Here is a 27,068-nt window from a genome sequence, read left to right on the forward strand (position 1 = left end):
CAATTGCAGAATAAGGGACCTAAAGACTTTAGAAGGGAAGTAAATGCTTTCATGCGTCCTCCCAATCCCATCACACTAGGGTCGACTCTGGAGGGGGTCCTTGGCCAGATCCCCACTGATCACGACCAGGCAAGGGAGAGTTGGGAAGTAGACTGTACGCTCATATTTCAGGAGGGGGATAAGCACACTGGTAAGTAAGCTCTCATCCCTTATCGGATTTTCGGTTTTACCACTGCTAGGGTACTTGGAATTGCTGGAGACACTTACTTCTGCCATTGGTACGATCAGGTGACATTTGTTGCAACAACAATGATTCAGCTCCAAGAAGGCCCTGCTTGCTTCTGAAGAGCCAAGGGTGCAGCCCAACACGTTATAGCATTCAATAAGGGACTGTCCACACAATGTGTTGTGCTATAACACTATAATTATAACAGCTATAATTCGGAAGGTTGGGGATCATTCCGGGTTGATAATGATCCAGAGACCACATAGTGGCTTGCAGCTATTAGTACTTCAGGGCACTCGGTGGGGGTTATGGGATACTAATTGAGTGTGGGAGTAAAGGCGATTTGGAGCATGCATTTTTGGCAAAGCTGTTAAGTGTCAGAGGAAGGGATGGGTGGTGCATGGCAGGCGGCAGACTGGCTGGTGCAGGAGGGTGACCGGTGCTGTAAGGAGGCTGCAGAGGGAATGCAGGAAATGGAAGAGCCAAGATAGGCCTGTGGAGGTGGGCGAAGAGGTGTGTGGCATATGGCAGCATTGGTGCAGACCCCCCCCTCAACAAGAGATTAGAAGATCCGTCTGCACAATAAGAGGTGCTGTGGAGTAAGACTGGTGCCATACGATGAGACGGGGAAACGCCAAGCTTTACTATTGGAACACCTTTAAGTAGTTCGACCAATCGCAGCATGGGCCAGCGCAGGGTGCTCGTAGTCAAATGTATATATTGTAGTGCAGAAAATAATGGCAATGCAAGTTTATTGGTGAATAGGCTTGTAAGATAGTGGTAGTTCTGTGTATTTGGGACATTACGCTACAAGTTTTCAGAGATTTCAGTCATCCGGATTTTCTAGAGATGAAGGTGGACCAGTTATGGCCTAGAAAAGCTTTCGAAGACATATTTTTTTTTCTAAAGAGAATAAGATTTTTCCATAGTTTTGTTATCAGTTTAAAGCCAATCGCTCTGCCCTCACGGTTACAGAAAATCAACAGTGACCTGTCGAAGGTTCGCCCGCGGCTGGGACTATCTTCGGTTTACTGTTCACAGTTCTGGTGATCAAAGAGTTCTTCCACGCATGCATGCCAACTTTGGGTGCGATGGATGTCTGGAAACTAAGTGACCTGGTTTAAGATGCCAGGGCAAGCAGTTGGTGATCCAGTACCACCTGTCGGGGGGGAGAGCAGGGGTCTTCGCAGACGGAGGGGTGTCTGTTCAATGTTCTTTATTGTAGATATTTTTTCTAACCATAGATCTTGGTTCTATGTGAAATTCTCGAATATTGAAGGATCGGTGCCCAGTCCTTTTCCTGCATATTTTGTCACACATTATTTTATTTAACCACTGTTTCGGTGTGTTTGCATATATAAAGTGGTAAGGTAGAGGAAGGAGATGAGGCCAACGCGGAGACAAGGGCCACACGTCTGAATCCGCTGTTGTCGCTGTTTGTGCTGGGTGTGCGGGGAGTAGGCTGGGCCGCCTCGATAGCAGCCGGCACTGTGGAACCTCGCGAGAGGTGTAAAAGTGGACGCAGTGCTGCCAGCCGAAGCCCGATTGTTAAGCAGAAACCTGTGCAGTTCCCTTAGGGACCACTGCAAAAGGCTTAGGACTACAGGTGGTCGGCAGTAAAGCCAATTGGTAGCAGTCTGCACCACCCAGATTTACCTGGTTGCTGTGGCTGAGCAGTCGGACTTCTCTCAAGATGAGTTAGGCAGTATGCAGAGTATACACAATAGCTACAGAGACACAGTAGTACAAGCAAACACTGACCAGAGCTTTGGTGTAAAAGCATATAATTATTTATTTAAAGACACACTTGTAATTTACACTAGCACAAAAAGAGGTAGGTAAATTCAACACACAGTCACTATTACTAGATGTACATCCCTTATTCCGTATTAGAAAAGTCTTAGTTAACGCCACTTATTTCCAGACAGAGGTGAGCGCTTAACTAAAGATGGCACTCCAATAAGTTAAGAACAAGGGAGGGAAAAGGCAGAAATTAGGAAAAGCACACAACACAATACTTTAGAAGCACCCAACAAGGCAGGAAAGTCAAGTCTATTTGTGAGCAAAAAGTTCAGAGCCAAGGCTCCCTCTTTGAGAGAACAGAGCACCAATGCACCCAAGATCACACAGTTTAAAAGTCTTGAAAAGTCTTGCAGGGAGTTCAGAAAAGAATTGTCAGCTCAGAAAAGTTCAGTTAGCCAGCCTAGGGCCAACCCAAGTGGTAAGTGGAAGCTTTAAGAGTCGCCCCACACAGGCTGTTGCGAGGGAGGCCAGGCGGACACAGTACCTTCAAAGTGGAGAGGATCCTCCAGCGGGGGCAGATGTTCCTGGCAGCAGGTGCAAGTCACAGCGCCGTCCAGAGGAAGAGATGGTCTCGACGTGGAGGAAAGCTGAAGGTCGTTGCACTGCCAGGGAAGAAACCAGCTGTGGAGTTCTCTGGTTAAAAGGTAAGACCCTTTTATTCGCGGTAGTGGAAAAACCGTGGTATCCCGGTTGCTGGGGTGCTTGGCACAGGTAAGGCGGCCACGAGATGATCCGGGAAGGCGAAAAGACTGGCAAACTGGTTATCCCCACCAGTCAAAGGAAGAAGACTCTCCGGACTGGAGATCTCCTCTGTCGTTGGGAAAAGTGGTGAGACGGTTCAGCAGGGCTCCACCGGTGGTGTCGTCGTTGCAGGTCGGCTCAGCTTCTCCCTCTTTGGATTCTTTAGGTCCTGTGGCGACTTCTGAAGTTCCAGTCCCCAAAGCCCTGCTTTTATGCAGCAAACCCCCATTCATTCACCCTAGCTGTCAATCAAACATGCTAAGTGGTGAGCCGGGCGGCTCACCACTTGGGCCAATCACACAAGAGTGCAACTCGAGTTGCCAAGGCAACTCAGTCCAGGGTGCCTAAACCCCCTCCCACACCCCCTGTGGTACCCAGACAGAGTGGCACCACTTTCGGAGGGCTTCTGTGGAAAAGCCTACCAAAAAGTGGAACAAAGGGCTCGACTTGGGTTGGAGTCACAGAAGCGAACACAAACGCCATTTTGGAACCGAGTTTCGGCAAAAATTACCAATCGGTGCTTTAATATTAATTTAATAAACCGGCGGTATGTTCGAGGCTGTATTAAAAAGTGGTAGCCTCGAACAATTGGAAAATCCCATAGGAAAATATTTGCGGTCGAATATAAAAAGTAGTATCCACTGCCACCAGCCAAAACTCGATCAGGGGGGACGAAGACATGCCCCCTCGAACAACAGACCCCGGGGAATTCGAATTGCCCCGACCAGTATGTCCACAATATGATGGTTTGTACTGGTTTCTGTTCATAATTTGGGACTAGTAAAGCCAATGGTGACTTTACATGCCCTGGGAGACAGTAGTCAGTCCCAGGGTATGGAGTCTATGTTTGGGGGGGTCACTAGGACGCCCCTGGGTTACTGCACGGAGGGTGCTGTGTAACCCACATACCAAAAACACATCAAGCCCTATGGGGTAAAGGAGCCCATAAAACACATTCAAAGTCAAAGGAACACCTCAAATCATGTCTAAGAGTGGGAGAAAAAGAGTCTCACTCTTAGCAGGAGAAAATAAATAAACCCCAAAAAATCCAGCAAAGCTGCTGGGGGACTCACTAGGTTTGGGAAATTAGCCTTTACAGAGAATTCTCCCTAACACTCGCCCCCCCAGACCAAGGGACAAGAGGATTTAATCCACTCCTGGATGAATCTCATACCTCTAGTCGATGACATACATCCTAGAGAGACCATCAGCATTTTGGTGGTGACACCCTGACCTGTGCTCAATGGTGAAATCAAACCCTTGCAGGCAGATTGACCATGTCACGCTCCCCTGATTCCCACGGAGACGCAGGTCTGGCTTCGAGTGCTGATGCTTCTTCTATGGTGAAGTGCAGGGCTCTGAAGATGGACTCTCTGGCTCGCAGGAATATTCCCCTGTGCGTGAAAAGGGAGTATTACCCACTTACGGAATAATGCTCAAGCCTCCCACTCCCTTCCAACCCTCCACGATACCCTTCCTCGATTCCCCGTGAAGTCTCACCTTAGGGTCTGGAAGGATGAGTTCTCCATCCTGCTTCTGATGCAGGGGCGTGTTGAAACCCAGTTACTTCACTGGATTGAGGTTTGATGGGAGTTCAAATAAGCTTGACTATTCAGGTAAGGCGCTGTAAGAGTTCTGTAGCAAGTTCAAGCTTAATAATAATGTTCATTGTCTTATTGCAGCAAGCGCTAACGCTTATGTCTTTTTCCCCTTAGGGGCCGGGCTTCGGAATGCCAGAGATATGGCGCTGACCCGAAGTGAAACGTGCAGTTCCAGTAAATGACAGGTAAGTTCTGGATGAGCGTTCGGGTAATGTCTTTGCATTCGCTCATTCAATGTCTTTGTCTTTTTTCCCCAGAGGGGCTGGGGTCCGGAATGCCAGGAAGCGGCAGGACCCGAAATGAAATGGGAATGACCCAACAGGTAAGTCTTCGAAGGAAACTGAGCTTTTCCTATTCCCTTCCTTCTCTCACCTTGTGTTCTTGTCTTTTTCTCTCTAGGCTCTGGGAAGTGGCTGCGGATCCGGATGATCGCTGCTGAAGATGTAGGTGCCCAGGAAAGGTGAGTGAAATGCAGCACTGCAGCGATCGAAGCGAAATGCTTTTAAAATGATGTCTTCCCTTTCAGGATTGTCGGAGTGATGTCTCCGTGATGCAGCTTTAGCAGGTAAGGTCTTCTTTCTCTCCAATTCTCTCTTAGCAGGTGACCCAGGATGCTGACAGGCGTGGCTGAAGTCCAGATGCAGGAGCTGACACGGTGAGCGTCCAGCTGCGAGGAGCAGAACAAACGCGAAGCGTGAGTTGCTGATCGGGTGTGGTTTAAATAGCTTTGGGTGAAGTTCCAGCTATGTATCCTTCCACCGATCAGGTATGTATCCTTCCCTGACCACACCCAGGGGAAAGTAGTCCCACAGGTAAAGTAGTTCCATTCAGGCCTCAAGAGGGCCTGGATGTAGCAGCATGGTCTGCATCAGGTAAGTGCACATTAAAACACTTGAACACTTGTCTAGCTTTATGAGCCTGGCGCCTAAGGCGCCGGGACAGGGGTCCAACATGAGCCTGGTGCCTAAGGCACCAGGACTGTGTCCAAAGGGCCCCAGCTTGGGCCCGCTGGCACTTCCCTGGGGGGGAATGATGCCTGCCTCTGGGGTTGCTGGGTCGGACCTGGCTCCTTAGAGGTAGGCATCATGACAGTACCCCCCCCCCCCAAGGTTGTTCCCTCTGGGGGTCTTGGCTTGTTCGGAAATCTCTGATGGAACCTTTGTATTAATCGAGGTGCGTGAACATGGTTACTAGGCTCCCACGATCTCTCCTGAGGTCCATATCTCTTCCAGTCAACAAGATAGAAGAGTTTGGACTTTAACACCTTGGAGTCTAAAATGTCTTTAACTTCGAATTCTAATTCCCCATCAATTTGAACTGGGTCTGGAGGCTTGGACAGTCGGGTCCCTGGTTGTACTGGCTTCAAAGGTGATGCATGAAAAACTGGATGAATACGCATGTTAGACGGTAAATCCAGTTTAAAGGCCACGGGATTGATTATAGCCTTGATGGGATAAGGTCCTATGAATCTGGGATTGAAGGTTCGCGGGCCCTTGAGGGGTAAATGTTTCGTTGCTAGCGATACCTGGTCTCCTACTTGTTAAGGAGGAGTTTTACTTCGGTGCAAATCAGCGTTTTCTTTATACTTTTTCTTGGCTTGCTGTAGATGAGTTGCAGCTTCTTTGAAGGCTCGGGTTATTGTGGCATGCAGATGATTTACTGCGGGCATTTCCAGGGTCAGAGGTGGATCTAGATCAGAGGTCCGAGGATGGTGACCATACAAAGTATAAAAAGGAGTTTGTCCGGTTCCAGAATGCACTGAATTGTTGTATGCATATTCTGCGATCCAAAGGATGTCTTTCCAATTTAACTCGGATTGGTGTAACATGCACCGAAGATATTGCTCGAGAGTCTGATTGGTTCTCTCGGTTTGTCCATCGGTCTGGGGGTGGTGGCTGGTGGATAACCGCACATCTATTTGTGCTAGTTGGCAACACTTCTTCCAAAAATGGGAGATAAATTGACTTCCACGATCCAAGACTAATATGGAAGGGAAACCATGTATGCAAACTATATTCTCCAGAAATTCCTTGGCCAAGGTGGAAGCTGAAGGCAAACCTTTTAAAGGGATAAAGTGGGCCATTTTGGAGAATAGATCCACAATTACAAGGATAGTGTTGTAACCAGCACACGGAGGCAGGTCTGTTATAAAGTCCATTGACAAGGTGTGCCATGGTGCCGGTGGAATATCCAAGGGTTGAAGTAGGCCGGCTGGCCTTTTCTTTTGACCCTTGTTTTGGGCGCAAATTCCGCAAGACAATACAAAAGACTTTGTCTTTTCTCCAAGAAGGCCACCAGAAGTGGCGTTTGATTTTCTCCTCCGTTTTAGCGATACCAGGGTGTCCTTCCATTAATGATTCATGATGATGGGCAATAACAAGTTCTTGCAATTCTTTACTAGGCAGAAACAACCGCTCCTGGAAGTAGGGTAAGTCATCCTTAACGGTGTAATGAGGACCCTTTTGACTCCATTCCAGTAAGGCTGAAGAGTCTAGAAGTTGTTTTACTTGCGTTTGGATGTCCTCAATAGTTTGCAATGAAGTTAGGCCTAAGATTCTTTGTTCAGGTATGATTGGCACAGGTTCAAAAACTCGAACTGGGTTCTTCCATGCCAATCCGGGATAAGGCGTCCGCTTTACCATTCTTGCAGCCAGGGCGATAGGTAATTACAAAATCAGATTCTGCAAAGAATAGAGCCCATCGGAGTTGTCGTGAAGATTGAGCTTTGGCCGTCTTTAAATACTGTACATTTCTGTGGTCCGTAATTACGGTGATGGTGTGTCTTGCCCCGAGACTGTAGTGACGCCAAGCCTTGAAAGCAGATTTAATAGCCAGTAACTCTTTGTCGGTAATTGCGTAGTTGATTTCAGGAGGAGAACATTTCCTGGACCAAAAGGCCACAGGGTGTAGTTGGTTAGTTTCTGGGTCTCTTTGCGACAGGACAGCTCCCATGGCCGAACTGGATGCGTCGGTTTCCACAATGTAAGGGAGATCTGGGTGCGGGTGCTTCAATATAGGTGCAGAGGTGAATTTGGTTTTCAGGTCCTGAAAGGCTTGTTCGGCCTCAAGAGTCCATTCAAAGCGTTTGTTTTTCTTTAGGAGAGCTGTGATGGGTTGGACTGTTCGGGAAAATTCCGGGATGAATCTTCGATAGAAATTGGCGAAGCCGAGCATGCTCTGAACTCCCTTCACCGAGCTAGGAGATGGCCATTTGAGGACGGCGTCCACCTTTCGCGAGTCCATTCGGACTCCTTGAGGTGTCCGGATGAATCCGAGAAACTCCACTTCTGTGGTATGAAAAACGCATTTTTCGAGCTTTGCAAATAGTCTGTGCTGGCGCAATTTCTCAAGAACTGCCCTAACATGTTTTCTGTGATCGGATTCTGAAGAAGAGTACACCAGGATGTCGTCAATATAAACAACGACACCGACGTCGAAAAGTTCCCGAAGAACATCATTCATAAAGTACTGAAAGGCGGCAGGTGCATTGCACAAACCGAAGGGCATCACCTGATATTCGAAGAGCCCAAATTTGGTGCGGAATGCAGTCTTCCATTCGTCGCCTTCTCTTATACGCACCAGGTGATAAGCTCTTCGGAGATCTAACTTGGTGTACACACTAGCATCTTTCACCTGGTCGATAAGCTCAGGGATCAAGGGCAGAGGATAACGATTCTTAATCGTTATTTGATTTAGGGCGCAATAGTCTATACATGTTCTAAGGTCGCCCTCTTTTTTCGGCACGAAGAACAGAGCTGAGGAGACAGGAGACTTGGACGGGCGAATAAAACCATTGGCTAGGTACTGATCTAAATACTGACGCAAATGTAGGTTCTCAGGTTCCGTAAGAGCATAAATCCTACTACAAGGTAGTTGAGCATTGGGTACCAGATCGATTTGGCAATCATAAGACCGATGGGGAGGTAACGTGTTAGCCTGTTCTTTCTGAAAAACGTCTTGGAATTCTTGGTATTCTGACGGTAGCTGTACAGGGGTGGAAGTTGATGAGGCTAGACCCATAACTGAAATTCTTGGGTAACAAGTTGGTTCACAATCAGGAAAACTTATCTTCTTTGCTCGCCAGTCAATTCTGGGATTATGTGTTTCTAACCAAGGAATTCCAAGAATTACTTGAAATTGTGGGGCCTTGATCACATCAAACACGATTGCTTCCCGATGTCCATCCTGACCCACCAGTGTCATTTCAACAGTGGAATGCGTTACAGGCCCTGAGGCTATTTCGGTTCCATCTACTGTAGTAATGACATCTTGGGTTACTTTCGGGCGGAGAGGGAGCTTAAGCCTGGAAGCCAATTCACGGTCTATGTAATTTCCAATAGCTCCACTGTCGATGTATGCTTTTATAGCATGCAACAGCTGAGGCTGTTTTGGGTCCACAAGCACCATTGGCATGACAAAATGCGAGGTCAAAGAGTTTGTTTTCAAGCTCGGCAAGTGGACCCCTACGCTTGTCGGGCTAGGTCGTTTCCCGAATCAGGTGTCAAAAAATCGTTATCAGTGGCTCCAACCACCTTCTTAGGTGGTTTAACCGGACAATTTCGAAGAAAGTGACCGGAAGTCCTGCAATACAGACAAAGTTGCATTTGCCGCCTTCTCTCTCGTTCCTTCTGCGTTAATGGTCCTTTAACACCGCCGATTTGCATAGGTTCGGATACGTCGGTACTCTTGGAGTTAGCGTGGGTTTTGATCGGTACTCTGGTTTCGTGCTTGAACCGATCTGCTTTTCTATTTTGAAGTCTGTGATCAAGTTGAACCACCAAGTCTATGTAGTCTGCGCAGACCTGGGGTGGATCTACTATCTGAGCTAGAACATCCTTAAGCTCTCCGCGCAGGCCTCGATGAAACAATGTGATCCTTTTGTTTTCTGGCCATCCAGTTTCCACAACCAGTCTATTAAAGGTGGCAACGTAGGACAGGAGATCCTGATTACCTTGTCGTAAGGATAGCAGTTCATTATCAAGGGCCTGTCCTTGAGTGTGGAGCAAACAATCTTTCCATGCTGGCCTGGAAACCCTGAAAATTCTGGAGAATGGGATCATCCTGATTTACCAATGGAATAGACCAATCGGCAGCACTGCCACTGAGGTAAAATAGTATAAAGGCTACCTTGGTCTGGTCGTTAGGGAAGGCCCCGGGTCTGCATAGAAAGTGTAAACGACATTGGTTCATAAAGACGGCATATTTCTTGGGATCCCCTGCAAAACGTTCAGGCGGGGCCAAAGGCATGTGTCCAGGTAGATTGATTTGTACCGGGTTATTCAAACCCATTGATGTGGAAGTACCTCCGGAATTAGGTAAAGGAGTGTGCCCTGCCTGGGCCTGCAATAACCTTTTGGCCAAGTCATCTGTTCTTTCCTTGGATAGGATCAGTTCTCTTTTGAGAGCGTTAGTCTCCTGGCTGGCTGAGTGCACTTCTGCCCGTAATTCCCCCAAAAGCTGGGCCAGCTGATCTCTCGGAAGTCTCCATAGCGCCCGGGTGGGAAATTGTGGGTAGGCTTCGCGTTCTGTCACGCTCACCTGATTCCCACGGAGGCGCAGGTCTGGCTTCGAGTGCTGATGCTTCTTCTATGGTGAAGCACAGGGCTCTGAAGATGGACACTCTGGCTCGCAGGAATATTCCCCTGTGCGTGAAAAGGGAGTATTACCCACTGACGGAATAATGCTCAAGCCTCCCACTCCCTTCCAACCCTCCACGATACCCTTCCTCGATTCCCCGTGAAGTCTCACCTTAAGGTCTGGAAGGATGAGTTCTCCATCCTGCTTCTGATGCAGGGGCGCGTTGAAACCCAGTTACTTCACTGGATTGAGGTTTGATGGGAGTTCAAATAAGCTTGACTATTCAGGTAAGGCGCTGTAAGAGTTCTGTAGCAAGATCAAAAGTTCAAGCTTAATAATAATGTTCATTGTCTTATTGCAGCAAGCGCTAACGCTTATGTCTTTTTCCCCTTAGGGGTGGGGCTTCGGAATGCCAGAGATATGGCGCTGACCCGAAGTGAAACGTGCAGTTCCAGTAAATGACAGGTAAGTTTTGGATGAGCGTTCGGGTAATGTCTTTGCATTCGCTCATTCAATGTCTTTGTCTTTTTTCCCCATAGGGGCCGGGGTCCGGAATGCCAGGAAGCGGCCGGACCCGAAATGAAATGGGAATGACCCAACAGGTAAGTCTTAGAAGGAAACTGAGCTTTTCCTATTCCCTTCCTTCTCTCACCTTGTGTTCTTGTCTTTTTCTCTCTAGGCTCTGGGAAGTGGCTGCGACACCGGATGATCGCTGCTGAAGATGGAGGTGCCCAGGAAAGGTGAGTGAAATGCAGCGCTGCAGCGATCGAAGCGAAATGCTTTTAAAATGATGTCTTCCCTTTCAGGATTGTCGGAGTGATGTCTCCGTGATGCAGATTTAGCAGGTAAGGTCTTCTTTCTCTCCAATTCTCTCTTAGCAGGTGACCAAGGATGCTGACAGGCGTGGCTGAAGTCCAGATGCAGGAGCTGACACGGTGAGCGTCCAGCTGCGAGGAGCAGAACAACGCGAAGCGTGAGTTGCTGATCGGGCGTGGTTTAAATAGCTTTGGAAGAAGTTCCAGGTATGTATCCTTCCACCGATCAGGTATGTATCCTTCCCCGACCACACCCAGGGGAAAGTAGTCCCACAGGTAAAGTAGTTCCATTCAGGCCTCAAGAGGGCCTGGATGTAGCAGCATGGTCTGCATCAGGTAAGTGCACATTAAAACACTTGAACACTTGTCGAGCTTTATGAGCCTGGCGCCGGGACAGGGGTCCAACATGAGCCTGGCGCCCAAGGCGCCAGGACTGTGTCCAAAGGGCCCCAGCTTGGGCCCGCTGGCACTTCCCTGGGGGGAATGATGCCTGCCTCTGGGGTTGCTGGGTCGGACCTGGCTCCTTAGAGGTAGGCATCATGACAGTCATCTCAATAGTTTTGGATTTTCCCCTTTCCTTTGCATTAACCATCTCAAGGGTTGGTGGTCAGTCTGAATGACAAATGTAGAACCATACAAGTATGGCCTAAACTTCTTCAGTGCCCACACAATAGCAAATCATTCTCTTTCTATTGTTGCCCACCTTGTCTCAGGATCCTTCAGCTTTCTGCTGATGAAGCAAATGGGGTGCTCCCAACCTTTCTCATCCAGTTGGCTAAGGACTGCACCTATACCTACATTAGAAGCATCTGGCTGCACAATGAAAGTTTGGTGGTAGTCAGGAGCTCTCAATACTGGTGCTTGGCAAAGCGCTTTCTTCAGGTTTTCAAAGGCCTGATTGCATTCCTCGTTCCATTTGACCTTCTTAGGGAACTTTGGAGAGGAGATTACATTCAGTGGAGAAGCTATGGTCCCATAGTTCTCTATGAAATTCCTGTAATACCCAGTGAGGTCTAGGAAGGCTCTCACCTGGGTTTGAGTAGTAGGTGTTGTCCAATTTTGCACAGCTTCAATTTTACTGAGCAAAGGCCTTATTTCTCCACCTCCTACCTCATGCCCAAGGTAGACTACCTTACTCTGTCCAATCTGGCATTTACTTATCTTTATGGTCAGATTGGCTTGTCCAAGAGCCTGCAAAACATGTCCTAAGTGGTTCACATGTTCTTCCCAGGTTTGGCTGAATACTGCAATGTCATCCAAGTATGCCATGCAGAAGTCATCCATCCCATTCAGAACTTGGTTCACCATCCTTTGGAATGTAGCAGGTGCATTTTTCAGTCCAAAAGGCATAACCTTAAATTGGTATAGGCCAACTGGGGTAGAAAATGCAGTTTTCTCCTTGGCATGGTCTGTCAGGGCTATTTGCCAATAGCCTGACGTAAGGTCAAATGTGCTGAGGAGCTTGGCTGAACCAAGTCTATCCACCAACTCATCTGTCCTTGGCAAAGGGTGGGCATCAGTCTTGGTGACTGCATTTAGAGCTCTATAGTCCACACAGATTCTCAACTCCTTGGATCCTGCCTTTGGTACTAACACAACTGTACTAGACCATGGACTAGTAGAGGGCGCAATTCCCCCGAGATCAAGCATCTTCTTGACCTCCCCTTTGATGTGGGTCCTTACATTCTCTGACATTTTATATCCTCTTCTTTTGACTGGCAGACCGTCACCAGTGAGTATATCATGCTGTCCCCAAGGGGTCAAGCCTGGTGAAAGTGAGAACAGAGAGGCAAACTGATTTAACATAGCTTTGCACTCTTCTTGTTGCTCAGGTGTCAGATTTGAAGAGAGATTTACTCCTTCAATCTTTTCGCCCAAGGGTAAGCCTCTGAGGAGATCAGGGAGAGCTTCACTCTCTTCTTCCTCTTCTGTTGAAGCTAGAAGCAAGGCTCCTACTTCAGGCCTGGAGACATATGCTTTTAGTCGGTTGGTGTGGAAGACTCTGGGAGCCTCCTTGGGATTGCCCAAGTCCACCAGATAGTTTACCTCTCCAAGTTTACCCACAACCTTGACGGGTCCCATCCATTTATCTTGCAAGTCCCTCTGCCTTGTTGGGATCATAACTAGAACTAGCTGGTCTTGAGTGAACTCAACCATGTTAGCCTTTTGGTCATGCCAATGTTTGGCCAAAGCTTGTCCAGCTTTCAGGTTATCACTTGCTTCTGCCATCATGTGTGACATTCTCCTCCGGAGACCTATCACATAGTCAGTCACTCTGACTGGCTTGGGGGAAGGAGCACTCTCCAACCCCTCCTTAATCAGGGCCAATGGACCTCTGACCGGATGGCCATAAAGAAGTTCAAAGGGAGAATAACCTACTCCCTCCTGAGGGACTTCTCTATAAGCAAAGAGAAGGCATGGCAATAGAAGGTCCCACTTTCTTTTAAGGGGATCTTCTAAAGCACCTATCATGCTCTTCATGGTTCTGTTGAACCTTTCTACCAACCCATTTGTCTGAGGGTGGTAGGCGGTAGAGAACTTGTAAGTAACTCCACAGGTTTTCCACCTGGCTTTCATGTAGTGGGACATAAAATGTGTCCCCCTGTCAGAGATTACTTCCTTAGGAAATCCAACCCTGAAAAAAATAAATACCAAGGAGGGCCTTAGCCACAGCCTGAGCTGTAACAGTCCTCATAGGAATTGCCTCAGGGTACCTAGTAGCATGGTCTACTACAATAAGGATAAACCTGTTGCATGAGGAGGTTGGGGGATCAAGGGGACCAACAATGTCAATCCCTACCCTCTCAAATGGGACTCCCACAACTGGGAGAGGCACTAAAGGTGCCACATTCTTGGATCTAACCTTACCAGAAGTCTGGCAGGTATGGCAGCTCTTGCAAAACCCATCTACCTCAGCCCCCATCTTTGGCCAATAAAAGTAGAGTGAGAGTCTTTCCTTGGTCTTCTTGAAACTCAAGTGACCAGCCAAAGGAATCTCATGGGCCAGTTGCAAGAACTGTTGTCTGTTTTCTTGGGGTACTACAAGCCGCTTGTAGTCTCCAGGTGCAGACTCAGTTGGTTCACTGTAGAAGAGGCCATCTTCCCAGTGCAACCTATACTTCCCAGGCTCTTGCCCATCAGCCCGAGAAGCTGCCTGTTGGCGAAGACCTTCCAGAGTTGGACATTCTCTCTGTCCCTTACTGAAGTCTGCCCTGTTGGGTCCACCTTCTGCCAGTAAAGACTGCAGCTCAGGATGGTCAACAGGATCCAGATCTCCAATGAGTTCCTGGCCTTCCACTAGCTCTTCTTCAGAGTCTAGTTCAACCACACAGGGTTGTACCTCCCTCTCAGCCTCAGCTGGAGGTGGAGTTACAGGTGTAACTTTGGACAACCTAGGGGAGGTCCTTGTTGGAAGCACTGGAGTGCTTGCTGTTGGCTGTTTCTTGGAAGTCTCGGGTTTCCCCTTTGCTTCTTTTTGTTCAGTGATAGCAAGTTGTAACTCCAGTGGAGTAGGAGTGATATCTTTCTTCATCTCCTTGGGAGTACCTCTCATGGTTCTCTCCCTTGCAGGTCTGGTGAGCTCCTGTAACCTTTTACTAGGAGGTCTGGGGGTATGTGACACTACTCCAGAATGTTCAGGTCATTACCCAACAGAACCCTTCCTGGTACCTCACTTTGTATGCTGACAGGTATCTTCACAGTCATGTCATTACACTGGATGAGAACTGGTAGTTGGGGAAGCATCTGCACAGGCCCTCCAGCTAACTTGGTGAGGCGTTTGGGTGCCTTAGCAACATCCTCAGCCTGAAAAAAAGATGTATCCACCACAGTTATGCTGGCTCCAGTGTCCCTAATGGCAGGAGTCTCCTGACCATTCACCTGGACACTGTCCTTATAATGCGCTTTAGTATTATCTGGGATAGAGTTATAGACATCTAAATTCTGTTGTTCCCACAGACACTAAAGAAACACTGGCTGAGACTCCAATGGGTTCATCAGCCATTAGTAGAAAGTTTCCACTTGCCATTTGTACTTCCTCCTCTGGAGCAAAGGCTAAGGAGACAAGCTGGACCCCTGAAGGATTACACTTACATCTGGGATCTCCTTTCACATGGTCAGGTGAACCACAAACATAGCATTTACCAAATGCTTCTGGAATGGTGGCTTGTTCTGACCTCCTGGTTTACCACCAGAAGGTACACTACTCTGATTCGGTTTCCCTTGTGGTTTACCCTTATTGTTTTGTTTGGGGCCCTCTTTGGGATTGGAATTATTAGAATTCTCTTTGGAGTCCTTTTTGGCTGTTGCCCCTCATCCTTTTTCTGAGTAACCCCAGAGTCCTTGTGAGTAGCCCTGTTGGCAACCCACAAGTCAGCAGCCTTAGCTAGTTTCCTGGAATCTAATTCCTTTGAATCAGCTAAGTGCAGTCTGAGCTCAGGAGAGCAGGCATCATAAATTGACTCCAACATCACAAGATTCTTCATTCCCTCATAAGTGTTCACTTTGTAACCCTTAATCCATCCCTCTTAGTTCTTCAAACTTTCACTCACCCAGGTAGCCCAAGGGGTACCATCATGCCTTTTGAGGGTCCTAAACCTCTTAAGGTACTGGGAAGGGGTCTTCCCAAATCTAGCTATCAAAGCTAGTTTCACACATTCATAATCCTTCTTATCCTCCTCCCCCAACTCCATTACCACATCAGTTGCAACAGGGGGGAGCCTAGAGAACAACCAGGAAAGTAACTCATTTCTTGTAATGTTCTGGAGCCCCTGATTATATTCAAAGAAACTCAACCAGTCCAACACATCCAACTTAGGCTCATGCATACCCACCAATTCCTTAGGCATTCGGGGTCTTTTGGGACTGGAACTTCTAGAGGACTCGGAGAGAGAAGCACTTTCCACAGACAATTTTTTCATTTCTAGCTCATGGTTGAGCTCCATTTCTCTGAGCCTTTGTTCTTGGTGCCGTTGTTCCGTTTGAGCATTAATTCTTTTGAATTCTAATTCAAGCTTCATTTTTCTAGTTCCATATATTGAAGATTAAGTGCGGGACCTGGTAAGGGTCCAGTAGGTACAGCTGGCAGGGCAGGTAGAGGCCCAGGGGAGACAACTATAACATCTTCCACCGCCTCTTCTGCTTCTGACTCAGTTATCAATACTAACATTCATATCAATATCATTGCTGTTATCTACAGTTTCTGGAGTGGTAGGTTCCTCTGAACCACCATCCAGACTTTGGTTTGCTAACAACCTTTCTTTAGCTCCATTTTCTTGCCTTTAGTCAGGAGATTCTTATGCTTACAGAGAACTCTTAAACAATCAGCAGTTTATGTAGCAAGGGACTCTTGACTGTAACTTTCCATAGTTGACATGTTTTAGAATAGAACTTCTTTAGTGCTAAGCTTTGTTGTTAGTTGCACTAAGGTATCTACAAGCACACTAAAGTGTATACTCAATACAAATCCCACCGCTGTACACCAGTGTTAGGCAGAAACATGTGCAGTTCCCTTAGGGACCACTGCAAAAGATTTAGGACTACAGGTGGTTGGCAGTAAACCCAATTGGTAGCAGTCTGTACCACCCAGATTTACCCGGTAGCTGTGGCTGAGCAGTCAGACTTCTCTCAAGATGAGTTAGGCAGTATGCAGAGTATACACAATAGCTACAGAGACACAGTAGTACAAGCAAACACTGACCAGAGCTTTGGTGTGAAAGTATATAATTATTTATTTAAAGACACTTGTAATTTACACTAGCACAAAAAGAGGTAAGTAAATTCAACACACAGTCACTATTACTAGATGTACATCCCTTATTCCTTATTAGACAAGTCTTAGTTAACACCACTTATTTCCAGACAGAGGTGAGCGCTTAACTAAAGATGGCACTCCAATAAGTTAAGAAAAAGGGAGGGAAAAGGCAGAAATTAGGAAAAGCACACAACACAATACTTTAGAAGCACCCAGCAAGGCAGGAAAGTCAAGTCTATTTGTGAGCAAAAAGTTCAGAGCCCAGGCTCCCTCTTTGAGAGAACAGAGCACCAATGCGCCCAAGATCACACAGTTTAAAAGTCTTAAAGTCTTGCAGGGAGTTCAGAAAAGAATTAAGTCAGCTCAGAAAAGTTCAGTTAGCCAGCCTAGGCCAACCCAAGTGGTAAGTGGAAGCTTTGAGTCACCCCACACAGACTGTTGCGAGGGAGGCCAGGCGGACACAGTACCTTCAAAGTGGAGAGGATCCTCCAGCGGGGACAGTTGTTCCTGGCAGCAGGTGCAAGTCACGGCGTCGTCCAGAGGAAGAGATGGTCTCGACGTGGAGGAAAGCTGAAGGTCGTTGCACTGCCAGGGAAGAAACCAGCCGCGGAGTTCTCCAGTTAAAAGGTAAGACCCTTTTATTCGCGCTAGTGGAAAAAACGTATCCCGGTTGCCGGGGTGCTTGGCACAGGTAAGGCGGCCACGAGATGATCCGGGAAGGCGAAAAGACGGGCAAACTGGTTATCCCCACCAGTCAAAGGAAGAAGAATCTCCGGACTGGAGATCTCCTCTGTCGTCGGGAAAAGTGCTGAGACAGTTCAGCAGGGCTCCACCGGTGGTGTCGTCGTTGCAGGTCGGCTCAGCTTCTCCCTCTTCGGATTCTTTAGGTCCTGTGGCGACTTCTGAAGTTCCAGTCCCCAAAGCCCTGCTTTTATGCAGCAAACCCCCACTCATTCAGCCTAGCTGTCAATCAAACATGCTAAGTGGTGAGCCGGGCGGCTCACCACTTGGGCCAATCACACAAGAGTGCGACTTGAGTTGCCAAGGCAACTCAGTCCAGGGTGCCTAAACCCCCTCCCACACCCCTGTGGTACCCAGACAGAGTGGCACCACTTTTGGAGGCTTCTGTGGAGAAGCCCGCCAAAAAGTGGAACAAAGGGCTCGACTTGGGTTGGAGTCACAGAAGCGAACCCAAACGCCATTTTGGGACCTAGTTTCGGCAAAAATTACCAACCGGTGCTTTAATATTTAATAAACTGGCGGTATGTTCGAGGCTATATCAAAAAGTGGTAGCCTCGAACAATGGGAAAATCCCATAGGAAAATATTTGAGGTCGAATATAAAAAGTAGTATCCACTGCCACCAGCCAAAACTCAATCAGGGGGGACGGAGACGTGCCCCCTCGAACAACAGATCCCGGGGCAATCGAATTGCCCCGACCAGTACGTCCACAATATGATGGTTTGTACTGGTTTCTGTTCATAATTTGGGACTAGTAAAGCCAATGTATAGGCGCGTTACAAATGCCATATCATATCATATCAATGGTGACTTTACATGCCCTGGGAGACAGTAGTCAGTCCCAGGGTATGGAGTCTATGTTTGGGGGTCACTCGGACACCCCTGGGTTACTGCACGGAGGGTGCTGTGTAACCCACATACCAAAAACACATGAAGCCCTATGGGGTAAAGGACCCCATAGCCCATAAAACACATTCAAAGTCAAACGAACACCTCAAAACATGTCTAAGAGTGGGAGAAAAAGAGTCTCACTCTTAGCAGAAGAAAAAAATAAACTCCAAAAAATCCAGCAAAGCTGCTGGGGGACTCACTAGGTTTGGGAAATTAGCCTTTACAGAGAATTCTCCCTAACACCCATTGCAAGCCCCTCCATAGACATCTCATCCTCGCCTCTGGCGCCGACACAGGTAAATTATGCTCATTTCTTTATATCTAGAACCTGATAGTGGCAGGCGGTATCCTTTGAAGGTCTCTGTGCACCCATGCTGTGATTTGTAGCGCATAACGAGATATCACCTCAGCCTCAAGTCGTATTGTGAGCACAGAGACCTGTTGGCATCCGTGCGATGATTGTGGCTGTTGGCCTTGGAGACGCACGAGTTACAAAATCACTGCTTACAGAACAGGCTATTGTGCTTGGCACAGTATCTACATATTTGACTCCATTCTTATCTACGCGGTGGAAGTGTCGGAACTAGATTCCTTTGATTCTGCCACGTGGAAGTCAATCTAACAAACTTGGTGCCTAGGAGCACTGAAACTTTGGGTCCTGTACAGTCATTTAAACATGTATCCATCAGGTACTCGGAGGCCACAAAGTCCACCCTGAAGTTAAATCAAAGAGGGCATCCTACGTAATCACTGACGCTCTATCATCGGAGGCTAGAAGCGATCATGAAGCTGCAAAGCAATCCAGCTCTGGATGACCTCAGAGCTCCGGAATGGGACGAGCCCCACACGACTAGCCACCATGAAGCAAGTAGCCCACAGAGATCTATAGAGGCTCCTGAGATTGATTTACTGCTAACTGCTGGAAAACAACAACTTCAAGCCCAAGTCCATGTAGATTCCTCTCATTCAACACCTATAAGAATTATTGGAGCACTCGAAGATGAATCCACCATGGCAGAAAATTGGAAGAGTGCTGGAATTCACCATTACAACAACAAAAATACAAAGAAAAATAGAAGAGCACTTTAGGAGAAAAAAAAACGTCGAGGGAAGCTGATCCAACTAGAGTTAATGAACATGTGTCAAGTCCCAATCGAAGACCTAGAGGTAACAGCTGCTCGGCGAGAATACTATCAGCCCTGGACACAAGTGATCAACTGCTAGGGAAATTGAACTTCTCCGGCACAGGAAAAAATCAAGAGTTGCCAAACAATGGCCAGGAAGACAACCCGGCAGACTTACAAACATTTTTGGACTTAACGGATCAGCAAGTACATTTAGCCCAAGTCGGAGCCCACTCAAATGAAAACACTCTGAGTGCACTTAACAATGTGTTAAACTCCTTCGTTTCGGACTTCGAACTGTTAAAGGGTGAACTGCAGTCGCTAACTGGCTCCCTGCTGGAATTGATTAAGGAGGTAACCTCTCTTGATGGGGCTGCAGTGTCATCAATATAAATGTTATGCAGAAACTGCAGGTGCTGAGGCTCGAAACGGTGAAACAAGGTTTGGACCTCTCAGCCATCCAAAGCTTTCTGGCAGCCAAAGATAAACTTGTGGAGGCTGACAGAATAATGAAACAAGATCTATTGACACAACTAAAACTCCTAAATCAAAAAACATCCGATGTGAGTCAAAAGCAAATTGAGGAGGATGGAAACTCACAGATGGACAAAACTCCCCTCTCTGAGTCAGTGTTGGAAGAGTTTCGGAGATTGGCCAATGTAGGGGAAGGCTTTCAATATGAATATCTAATAGAAAAACATCCACCAGCCAGCTCCTCAGGCCAAGACGAAACCCAGGAGGAAGAGGAAAAAGATACTCATCTGCGAAATGCCCTTCTAGGTGGGAAGAAAGAAAGAAAGAAAGAGAGAGAGAGAGAGAGAAAGAAAGAGAGAAAAAAAGAGGGAAGCAAGGAGGCAGAAAAGACTTTGAGGAAAAGCAACACAAAAAAAAAGTAAAAAAAAGTCAAAGCATCAAATGAAAGCCAAAACAAAGAATTTGTCACTAAGCCAATCTTAAAGGAAATTGTAAACATACAAACATCAACAGCGGAAGATGATCAGGTGACTGCTGATCTAAACATACGGATAATTATTATGAAAAAACAGAAACCAAATAAAATAAAGGAACTCAGGACAAAGTTATTAATGAAGTTAAAGATGGGGGTAGAACAACCAGCATAATAAAGACGTCAAGATCATCATGACAACGAGAGGCTCACAGACTGAACAAGCCACGAATAAACAAGTTGTGGTCATAACCTCAGCAAACCTGAAGGATGGCCTCAAAATAGCCCCAATCTTTCTCAAGGTAAGGCCAAAAACAAGCACAGCGTCACAACTAGTTGAGGATGTTAACATTGGAGAAGTAAAAGCAAACCAAAAAATTGCTCCCATTTTTCTAAAAAGACCACAAGCCCTACCACAGAAAAAATCTTCACCCAGTTTTATTTCTACCACCTGATGTAAAGGTAAACACAGGAGTCTGGGAGATAATGGGTTAGAAGTGGTCAAATGTAAAGAGTCGGAAGAAGAAAGAAGCGTACATTCCGGGCCTCCAACTGAAGAGGGCAAACAGACTCTACAAGAATGCACATCCAATATTAACCAAAAAAAGATACCATTGCGAATGAAGAAAACAAAAAATATGGCCATCACCAAAAATGATCTTTCATTGAAATCCAAACAATTTATTAAAGCACTCTCAAAAAAGGGCAGCACTGGTTTTGCATGCCATTTCCCAGAAGGATACATTTCAAGCCCAGACCCGAAAAGACAATGCTAACAATGACATTGTCCTGGATCCCTCATTAAATGGATCCCTTGACAAATCCGTTGCGGCTGTAGTTGTGCCATTGATAATAGATCTGCCTCTGTCCAGATTCTATCGTCACATCAAAATAAAGATAAAAATGGACCGGACAGTCTCCCACTTGGGATCCCACAGCAGACTCTAGAAATGCATAGAAAAGAGATCAGGCATGCTGTTGATGCTTATATCTGCTCGACCATACAAAAATACCTTACCCATTGTGACACTGGTCATAAACTCCATCCACAGGGCCGTACAGTGCATACATTGGAAAGAGTGCTAAATCCCTCACAAGTGGCCTGCAGAGAACTCTGAGCCTGTAGGCTCTTCTCCAGCTCAAACATCATTCATACATACTTCTGTCCAACCAAATTCTCAGCCTGATGCAGTGCAAATTACCCCATCATCAAGAGAAGAACCAACAAATTTAATTACTGAATTTCGAAGCTCAAACATCATTTCGACCTTAGGCCCAGAAATATTTCGTTTAATTGAAACTGCCATTGCCAAATCTACTGAGACGAAAATCTTGGCAACTCCTTCCGTCACCAACATCAAACCTGATGCATCGAAGCCAAAAAAACCTAACAAAGCAAATGCAAAACGACCGGCTCTACATTCACTAGTCTTGTCGTGCCGTCGTCCACCCTGTGTTCAGTATGATCTGAACCGTAAATCCATTCTTACAATCTTTTCGGAAATTCCGGAACTGGAGGACATCAATTCTGTTGACATCCAACTGGTTCAATTTGAAGATGAACAAACACTCTCTTCAGTCATACTCTGGATAAACTCCAGAGTTGTTCTCAACATGATATGGATGGCCAAAAATCAACTATATGAAATAGGATTCATCATAGATGTGAATAACCCAACTCCTAAAGTCCCTTCAACAAATTCTCTGCCTTCTGTGATTAATCAAGGGAGGGTTATTTCAAGCAATGCTGATTCAAGCTTGAGAGCGCCAATTAAAATTTCCTGCAACTGTCATTCCACTCAAAACATGCATTAACTAGACAAGTGCATGAGGCGAACTCGAGTCTCTCTTATTAGCTGGAATACAAGAGGGTTCCACCATTTTATAAAGAATCCCAATCCCACTATAGAGAACATTGACGTAGCCATGTTTCAAGAGACATGGCTCACTACAACTCCAACTTGGGACAAATACGATATATATTTAAATCCAGCTCAACAATCTAAATACGGCAGACCAACCTCTGGACCACTTATAGCTGTCAGACAAAACTCATCATTCAAAACAGAAAATTGGATATCACCTAATCCATACCTGCAGATTATCAAGCTCCACGTTGGGTGTATATCCTATGCTTTGATAAACGTATATTGGAACCCAACTGGTATTTCTGGCCAGACCTTTGAGAGACATGACTTGCTTAATGGACATAATATGCATGGAAAAAACAATAACTCATATCATTGTAGTAGGGCATCTAAATTTGCATTGTTTGGGGTTGACTAAAACCAGTAGTATACTCACATCATGGAATCACTTTGTTGAGTCACACAGTTTACAAATGCTGAATGGTACCTTTATAGATGACGTACCTCCACAGCCGACATGGCACAGAGGTAACAACACTTCTGCAATCATCGACTACATTTATGTGAGTCAGGCACTCATTGCAGAAATCATCAAATTTTGTATTAATGTTACAACTTTGAGTGACCAGAACAGGCTATCAATGAACTGGAATATAACGGAAGAGGTGAATGACAATAGAGTCATATGTCCGGCAATTCTTATAACAGTTAATGATGGATGCAATAGATTGCGATGGACCGAAACGTCTTTGAAAAGATTTTATCAATTGTATGCATCAGAATGACCCAAATTTACTTTGTGCAAATGTCAGGAAATCGTATATCACGACCTAAAGCAATTGTTCCAACGCAAGATAAATAAACAAATGATAACTAAAATTAGATCCCTACATGTATATAACAAGGAAATGGAAACGGCATAAACCCTGTATCGATCAAAGAAACGACAAGCCCTGAAACTCACATTAAACATCAGAGAAGTGGCTTTAACCCAATTTAAAACCAGGCATAAGAATTGGTCACGGAATCATAAGGCTGCTCTGTACCAAAATGATGGGTCGAGAATGCTGAGTACACTAGCAGGGAAGAACACATCACAAATTTGGGCCATTATTAATCAATCAACTACATGGCATTAAATTGCTTATCAATCGAATAATGTATCTGAACAGGCTTGGGTCAAACGTTACTCGAATCTATACCACCAGCAAATTCATATTGCCCAAGCACAACACAAATTGCTGATAAGTTCTATTTATCTTTTGATAAAGAGGACATTCCTTATTATATAAATAAAGCAAGCAAATCGAGAGCCCCGGGGCCCAATGGCCTCTCTAATTACACCTTGAAACAATATCCTGAATTGTGGTCTGACATACTATACAATATGTTTTCTAACATCACCCAGACACAAATATTACCCCAGTCATGGAAACATTCCATCATCCTGCCAATTTACAAAAAGGGTGATATATCTAACCCAGTGAGTTACAGTACAGGTCTATCGCCCTTTTAGACGCAGCGGAAAAAATCTTCAACCGTATTGTTCTTAGAGATCTGAACAATTGGGCGACTAGTTTAAAAAAAAAAAAAAGGGACTGTTTCCAAGCAGGTTTTGTGTCTGGGCTAGGGACCTCACCAAACATCATTACCCTGAACATGCTAAGATATCAATGTGTTGCCTGGAATCAGCCACTGTATCTTGAATTTGTTGATTTCCGGGTGGCCTTTGACTCTTTTGACCGTGAATTGCTCTACATAAAACTGGCTCATTATGATCGTCCACCTTCCTTAATTTCTATAATCCAGCAACTACAACCAATACATCTCTGCAAGTTCGACTCACAATAGAAGGCCAACTCTCTGAATTAATCTTTACGGGGCGAGGCCTCAAGCAGGGCTGTATCCTGGCATCTTTTCCATTTAATCTCTTCATCCTCGATCTAGGCAAATCGTTTTCAAACATCATAAGTGATGCGTCGAAATTGGGCATCCAATCCATACCCTGGATGTTATATGCAGATGATCTTGTTCTGTTATCACAAGCCCCTAGTGGGCATTCATCATTTATTGAACAAATTATCCGCATATTCAGTGGAAAATAATCTAATCATTAATTTAGAAAAGACACCTATAGTTGTTTGTCGTAAAAACAAAAACACCTTTCAAAGAAAATACAGGTGGCATTTGCAAAACGTGGAGTTAATGAATGTTTCAGAGCATAAGCATCTAGGTTTGATCATCTATAACACCTTGTCGGAAACCTCTTACATCACAACATTGAACCTCAAATTACAAACACTGAAGTCAGAGGTAAACATATTGTTAGCTAAATATGGCACATTTTCATACAATCACATAATGATGTTTTATGAAGCCAAAGTGGTGCCCATCTTATTGTATGGAGTTGAAACTGAACTCCCAATGATGCCCCTCATCTGGGATTTGTGTGAAGCACGGTTCGGGAAATCTGTGCTAAAATTACCGAAATGCAACCCACTTCCTATGATCTGATTCAAACTGGGTTTAATTTCGCTTTCAGTGCAGCTAACCTGGAAGTTGTGTAGCCTCTTTCGAAAATGCTTATTGGGCCTTGCGAATGACAACATCCTAAGCGCAGTAGCATACCATCTTGTAAGCTCAGCGCAAATTTTCCCACATAAATGGAGAAGTTGGGTACTGGATACGTTATCTGATGCTTCAATACCCATAGAAACTTTATTATCAAACCCAGATCGAGCAAAGATAAAATGATACTAATATGATTGGATTTGTAATAGAGCCAAATGCTGCACTTAAAGGACTTCAATTAACAACTATTTGGGTCAGAATAATTTGGGGTTATGTCGGACTATCTGATAGTTTCCATCACCCCATGTCAGACAACAGTATCTGCGATTCAGACTCCATCTTTTACCATCAGGTGAAATATTGGCAAGGAGGGGGCTCCTGCCTCACGTCAAACCAATGTCGCTTCTGTCATGATATGAACTGTCGAGAAACATTGCAACATCTAGTAGTAATCTGTCCAGCTCTAATAAAGACAAGAAAAATCTATTTTAGTAAATTGTTACATCTGTATGTCCCGATGAATGAAGATGAAATATGATTCAGGAGATTCACTAGTAAAAAACTGGCAATTAGTATCGCCATTACGCAATATCTAGATTTCATTTCATCATCGGTTAACATTGAATTTAAACAGTGACAGGAATAGTAAACCTGATGAATAATTGCACAAAACTAGATACAGCCTTATTTTAATCACTATATGATTTGCCTATAGAGTCAATATATGGAAGCAAAATTCAGAATGAAATAATCATACTCTGCACCTCATATAATTATGATCTCATTTAAAGTTTGCGTATATGAAAATTCTATATGTAATTGACGTTTGTATGTTTTTTGTATTTGAAAGGATGTTTTTACCAGCCGACCAAATAAAAAAAAAAAAGTGTCCCCTGGCATCATCGAATGTATGCCTGCGACACCTACCCATGTACAGTGCTCTCTTGATTCCTGAAGATACTGTAGATTTGTGCTCAATACCCAAAGTAAAATACTGGAATATGTTTAATCTTTGGCTGATGCTGTAGCAGATATACTTCATGGTCCCTTTTGTATTGAGTTGGCGGCACAGGTGCTTCGGGAATCTTCTGAGTGCTTGACAAAGAACAGATGCAAATTCACTCATCTCCTAGGAATATTGAGAGCACAGTGCAAGCTGACTTTCTAATCAAGGGAGGCCTCTATTTTCAAACCTCGGAAAAGCGATAGAGAAGACGGTCACCATTCAGTTGCATGAAAGGATTGCACAGTACAGTCTCCTACAGGACTAGCCGTCTGTTTTGCTATCATGATGCAGCGGAGATCACCACCATCCAAACTATCAATGATGCACTACACATTCTGCATAAAGGGGAGGCCTGCTTACTTGTCATCCCCACTGCTTTCGCTTCCTCAACACCATTGCAATGTGCATGGGCTTTGACTGAAATATCCTGTAGTGGGTTGCCTCATACCTCTCCAACAAAGACCAACTCGTCCAGGTGGTCCCCAACAGATCCCAACACTGCAGAGTTCCGCAAGGCTCCATTCTGTCCCATGTCATCTTTAACCTCTGCATGGAACCTACAGGGGAGATCCTCACCAACACAGATCTCCAAATACAACATTACGCAGTTGCCACACAGCTGTACCTAAAGATCAATTGCATCAATGGCCATCGACTCCAGCACGGTCTGTCCCTCATCTATTCCTGGATGTCAACAAGCCTACCTAATGCAAAACACTACAAAAGCTGCAATCATTCTTCTAGGAAACCCACCAAGCATACCCAATTCCAGAATTGGCTGGCGGACACTTGATGGAATCAATTCCCAACTCTCATATACTCCAAAATCTCACGGCTTTACTATGGAGTGTTAACTTTATTCAAAACTCACATCGCCAAGAAACCCCCAAGTAGCATGGTACCAACTTGTGATCCTCCGCAAGTTGAGCCGTTCATCCCTGCCTTGAGTTGCAGAACAGTTGTGCAAGCCCTGGTCATTTCCCACTTGGTCAGGGGCAGCATTCCACTCGCCGGAGGCCCCAGATTCCAGCTTAATCCTTCTGAACACTGTCCAGCTTGCTGCAGCGCTTCTCATCACAGAACTAGGGTAATTCATCCATACCCCCCGTCCTCGAGGAGCTGCACTGGCTACCCCTTCAAGCAAACCTCATGATCAAGACTGCATGCATCGCCTATAAAGCAGTCCCAACCAAAACACCACCCAACTTGGCTGAGAAACCCACCATCTCTGAAGGCCAGCACAGCACCAGAAGCCAAAAGCTTGTCGGTCTGGAAATGTACAACTGCAAGATCGGGAAAATGGGAGACTGGCCTTTCACCCGATCTTTGAAAAAAGTTACTAATGCAGATAAGACTGACCCTCCATCCTCTACTTCGGGAAGACCTGAAGACTCTACTCTTCAGAG

Source organism: Ambystoma mexicanum, chromosome 11 (genome assembly GCF_040938575.1).
Source record: "Ambystoma mexicanum isolate Mex_15411 chromosome 11, UKY_AmexF1_1, whole genome shotgun sequence".
Lineage (NCBI taxonomy): Eukaryota > Metazoa > Chordata > Amphibia > Caudata > Ambystomatidae > Ambystoma > Ambystoma mexicanum.